Below are 6159 nucleotides of genomic sequence, written 5' to 3' on the forward strand. Positions count from 1 at the left end.
GACAGAAAAGCAGACAGGCTATATTTATTTTATTTTAATTAAGCTTCAATAAAAATAAATAAAAAAATTATTATTGAAAAAAAAGAAAAAAAAAGCAGTTAGAATTTAATAAAAAAAAATTTTATCAAAAAAAAGTAAAGAATCCAGAAATGGAGGGCTAACCTTATAATATTAGTTAATTAAACTAATATTACCTAATATTACTTTACATAACCTAATATTACTTTACATAACGTGCCTATCAAGAAAAGGAAAGAATCAAGTAATGGAGGGCTAAGCTTATCCAACATTACTATACTCAACGTGCCTTTCAAGAAAATGAAAGAATCTAGAAATGGAGGGCTAACCTTAGGCAAAATGACAGAATATAGATGAAGTGCAAAGTCCTATGGCTTACCTTCTTGTTGGTGCACTTTGTTAAGTAAATTAGGCTTAAAATTACATGTTTAATTTACGAACGAAAATAGCCAAGGTAACATTTTTAAAACTTCTATTAAAAATAGGTACTACAAAAGCAAAACAAAATAAATTATTCAATCTAATAAAAAGCGGCAATGTAAATAGTTATTATTCGATGAAATAAAAATCGGCGGCACTCCAAAAATAAGCCGTCCAGGGCATGTCGGCCCCACACTTGCTACGCCTTTTTCTGTTTTTCCACTTTTTAAATTGACTGCACTTAAACCCTAGCAAGGTTGGAAGGTTGTTGATAAAAAGTTTGGCATCACCCAATTAAAATGCTAGATCCCCCCCCCCCTGATATATATATATCTATATATATATATATATATATATATATATATATATATATATATATATATATATATATATATATATATATAATATATATATATATATATATATATATGTATATATATATAATATATATATATATATATATATATATATATATATATATATATATATATATATATATATATATATACATTCATATATATATAGTAGAAACTACAGGAGCACCTAAGTTTTAATGTATTTACTATTATTTATCGTGTACCACGACGTGCACCTAAATCAGAATAAATAAGTTGTTTTCGATACTTACTAATTCATATGAACAGCACGACTACAAGGCTATATAGATTTTCAATCAGAAATATGAACATCTATTTGCATTTATTACTAAATAAAATTTAAAAAACAATGCCTATGTCAAAATCTGTGCATTGAATGATAAATCATGGTGCTACTTTCCCCAGTAAACACAGATTAGTTCAGAAATGGTCAATATTTAGTCGAAATCGGTCGAAAAATGGATAAAACGTATACCGACCTATTATTGACTAAAAATCGACGCTTGATTTGAAATGTATATTTCAAACTTTTTTATATATGCGTTCACTAAACTTCGATCTAACATTTAGAATATCCACATACATTAGTCAATATTGTAAACCGTTAATCGACCTAAATTAAACGTAAACATTTATATATTTAAAATCTACGCTTTAAATATTTCAATGTATACATTTATTAAAAGTCGATCAAACGTTTACAATATTGGCAAGTAAAAGTCGTCATTCTAAACGTTTGATCAACATTTAATAAATCTTTCTTAAATTATAATATAGTAATACAGTCATTGGTCAGAAGACTCATATAACAGCTTATGTCACGCGGTTTAAATTGAATATACATAATTAAATTATTGGCTAAATAATTAAATTAGACTTAAATGCGTTTTCAAGATTCACTTCCTTACAACAACTGAAAGCAAAACGACTGATAAATAAATAATAAACGAGTGTCGGAGGCGCCATTTTAATTCATAAAAGTTAAAAAGCTCTTATCACGACAATCTACCTTCCTAGATGCCAACAAACTAATGGACTTTAGAAATTTTAGAAATTTCTAAAGTTTTACTATGTTTTAGAAATTATTGATGGCGACGTTGATACAGCTAAAAAATATGAGTTGTTGGTCTTTCGTTATGAAAATCCTGTCACAAGAACTTTTTTCGTAAGTTTTATAAATAGTTTAAGTTTTGTAAACGCTAGTATGATTGTCTAACATTAGGTATTTATCTTTATAATAGCCAAGAGGTTTATAAACAAAATATTTATTTTTTTATTTTAAATGCATTTTAGCTTAATTGAGTTACATTTGCTAAAGAAAATTGGTGGAACAGAGCTGGTAAAAACCACTGCATATGTTATGTCGCGACATTACTAATTTTTTAATGTCAAAAATAAACATGGATGGTACAGAAAAATTCAGAAATTTCCATTCAGAAAATCCTCTATATGTAAAGTTGTTCTGTATAATTATAATTTTGATTTATAAATGTAAATTTAAAATACTAACTATTTTACCAAGTTTTGTGCGGTTACAAATCAAGTTATGAAATCAGACGATCAGGATACGAATGTAGAAGATGATGTTGCTCAAACAGGTGCATGATGAACATGCGGTAGACGGTATTCTATGATGATTTTTAATAATGCATAAACCAGAGAAAACAGTGATCCAAAATATTTGTTTATCAGTGCATTAATTTTATTAGTAATCTTAGTAATCTTTTTAATGAGATTAAATGTTTGATAGAAATTGTTACTATAATTTTTCCACAACAAAAAGCTTGTTTATTTATTTATTTTTAATTATTGAAATATAAACGAGTGTAGTGCACAAACATTTTTTCTCTAAATCCCCACTGTATGAAAATGTTTTGTAACTTTATATATAGTTTGTAACTTTATATATATGAGTTTGTAACTTTATATATAGTTTTATAAAATAAAAGTATATTATAAGTAGTATAGTATAAAAGTTTTTAAACATATTATAATAGTTATAAAAAAATATAAATTATAAGACCAGGTCTTTTATAACTATATCTTATTTATAAATTTCAAGACCTATATAGCTCTTATTACCTATATAAAGCTAAAAAGTAATAAAATAATTTTAATTTATAATAGTTTTAAAACTTAAATAAATTGAAATTATGTTAACTAAATCAAAAAAACTATTAGACAAGATCTAAAAGTTTATTATACGTTTACTTAGACTAAACGCTTTATTTACTTAAATCTACGTTAATTAGACTAGATATAAACGTAAATTAGACAAAATCTAAACGCTTTATATGCATATAATAATCCTATAATAAACGTCTAAAATGCGTTTGAATATAGACGTTTTATGGACTTTTGTTCTAAACGTTAATTTGAATTTTATTCTAAACGGATAATCGAATCTTAACGTTTTGTCAAAACGTTTAATAGACTTTTGTGTGTTTAATGGTATTTTAATGCATATTAAAATAATAGCTGCTTGCAGTTGTCTTTACTTCTCTTTGCTAAGCCTAACCGGGCTTTCATCTTTTCTTTTTTTTTTTTTGTTATTCACTACATGATTTAAAATACAAACGTTTAAGATATCAATATAAAAGAGAAAAGTTACACTTGAAAAGTTAAGGAAAAATATAAAGAACGCGGACACTCTAATAAGACCATATTGTCTTGTCGGAGAGAACCGCTGTTGAAGCTTAGACATCTCTTTCGTTATAGTTTTAAGTAGTTTGCTTAAAGGTGCTTGCAACGAAATTACATATCTTCCGAATGACTGTCTTATGCGACTTTTGTCTGTGATTTTTATATAAATTTCACTCAAAATCAAAACAAATGGTCAAGTAATCTTCATTTAATGATTATTATTTGATATTTCAATTGAGTTTTTCTACTTCATTTTCTATAAATAATAAGGATGTTACTTTTTTTGTTTATAGTATTGATCTTTATTGTATTGATAAATATTGCACTTGATTTTATAGTATTCATAAATATTGATCAAATACTTGTAATGTAATTTCATGTTCTTACTTTGTCTGTAATAACGTGTATATGTGTGTATGTGTATACACATATAAACATACCTACATATACACGTACACATATCCAGATACATACATACATACATACATACATACATACATACATACATACATACATACATACATACATACATACATACATACATACATACATACATACATACATACATACATACATACATACATACATACATACATACATACATACATACATACATACATACATACATACATACATACATACATACATACATACATACATACATACATACATACATACATACATACATACATACATACATACATACATACATACATACATACATACATACATACATACATACATACATACATACATACATACATACATACATACATACATACATACATACATACATACATACATACATACATACATACATACATACATACATACATACATACATACATACATACATACATACATACATACATACATACATACATACATACATACATACATACATACATACATACATATATACATACATATACATACATACATACACTTATGTATATATATCCATATACATATAAACACATATACATATAAACACACATATATATATCCATATACATATAAACGCAAACACATATAAACTTATATACGCACACACATATACATATGTATAGATACACTTTTATTTTTATTTTTTTTACAATTTAGAAAGTTCGTAGTACATATACAAAATAAGAAATATATATAAATAGTTGATAATACAAGTTTAAATAAAGACCAAAAACTAGCGTAGCAATTGCATTTACATTTAAGGTTGTTCAGTATAAAAGTGTAAATAAAATAAAAAATTTATAAACCAAATATCGTAGTAAATGCAACCTTCAATTATATTCAAATAGATGTATATAAATAGTAAATTTAAATTATTATTGGATAAAATCAATCAATATTTAGGTATTTAAGAGCTAAGTATAATTTAAAAGTTTGTAAGAATATTATCAACTGAAAAAATTACTTAAGTTTTCTCTTAAATAAAAAATAACTCCACTCATGAGAAAACTCAAAATTTTTTAACACAATTTTGTTCCATAAGAAAGCTCCACAAAATGAAATACAGGCTTTACCGAAGTTTGTTTGGATGATTGGTTGTTTAATAGAGTTATAACTTCTTAAAGAGTATTTATTTATTTATTTGAAAGAATATGTGACATTTTATTTCAAAAAATTTCAAGTAAAGAAATGACAAAGAGTTTTTCCTTTTTTTTATTTCATTTATTTTTCTGATTAACAAAAATAATCAGCATACATATATTCAACATACATATATTCAAGAAAGAAAAGATATGTCCGTAGAACGAAGAAGACAATAAAGTCTAGTCAACAAGCACCGTTTTTGAATATACAATATAAAATATAAACTTTTCTATTTATAATGATCTTTATAAAATAAAGAGTTAAACAAACAGGGGCTCAAAGAAGATGAAGATGGCAGTACGTCATCACGATCTTTTCATAGAGCCCCAATATATACTTTCAAGATAATATAGATATTATATTTATAACCCTAATGAGCATAAAACTGCTGCGCTGATCAGTAAAAACTGAAAAAATAAAATTAATTAACTTCAAATTTACTCAAGCACAAATAAATCTCAAATTTAAAAATTTCTTTATTGATTTGAAACTTAATTAAACTTAATGACTTTGCCAAAAATTTCAACTCTTTTTGATAAATATTCCGAATATTTGGATCTCGATATGCAATGTTCAGTAGGGGTGTTCAAAAAAATAAAATTTTTAAAACGCGAATACACAAGAAGCCAAATTTGGGGCCGATATAAAAAAATATCATTATAGATTTAGCGTGCTCATGTTATTTTTAGAGTAAATGGTTTTGCACGCATGTTTTTGTAAGCTTTAAATTATTTTAAATTTTGATGGTTGCATAGTTGCCCTTGATATATTTGCATTGCTGATGAAACAATGAATAAATCCAAAATATAATAATTTGAGACTTTGTTTTTTGATATACAAACGAACTAGATACATCATACCAATTATATTGGTGATTTTAGATTGAATATATCTTATTTGAGGAAGCCAGGATAAATTCTCATCAAAAAATCCTAAGAATCTTAAACTGGCTTGTTTTTGAATTATTTTTTCTTTTAAGATAAGGTCAAGCAACTTAAGAAGAAGATTTTCATTTTGTATTTTTTTTTTATGGAATAATATGCAGTTTGTTTTCTCTGAGCTAAGCAAGAGTTTATCTGCCCAAAACCAATTATTTACTTTATTTATTTCA

At 25.3% G+C, this 6159-nt stretch overlaps 1 long non-coding RNA gene across 1 annotated transcript; it reads left to right on the plus strand.

The window, feature by feature from the left end:
• Positions 1–1674: 1674 nt before the first annotated feature.
• On the plus strand, positions 1675–2493 carry LOC136090745 (uncharacterized). The gene is made up of 2 exons (XR_010643683.1): positions 1675–1980; positions 2109–2493. It is a non-coding gene; the product is annotated as an uncharacterized LOC136090745 (long non-coding RNA).
• Positions 2494–6159: the final 3666 nt, after the last annotated feature.

Source organism: Hydra vulgaris, chromosome 14, assembly GCF_038396675.1.
Source record: "Hydra vulgaris chromosome 14, alternate assembly HydraT2T_AEP".
In the NCBI taxonomy this organism is placed as follows: Eukaryota; Metazoa; Cnidaria; class Hydrozoa; order Anthoathecata; family Hydridae; genus Hydra; species Hydra vulgaris.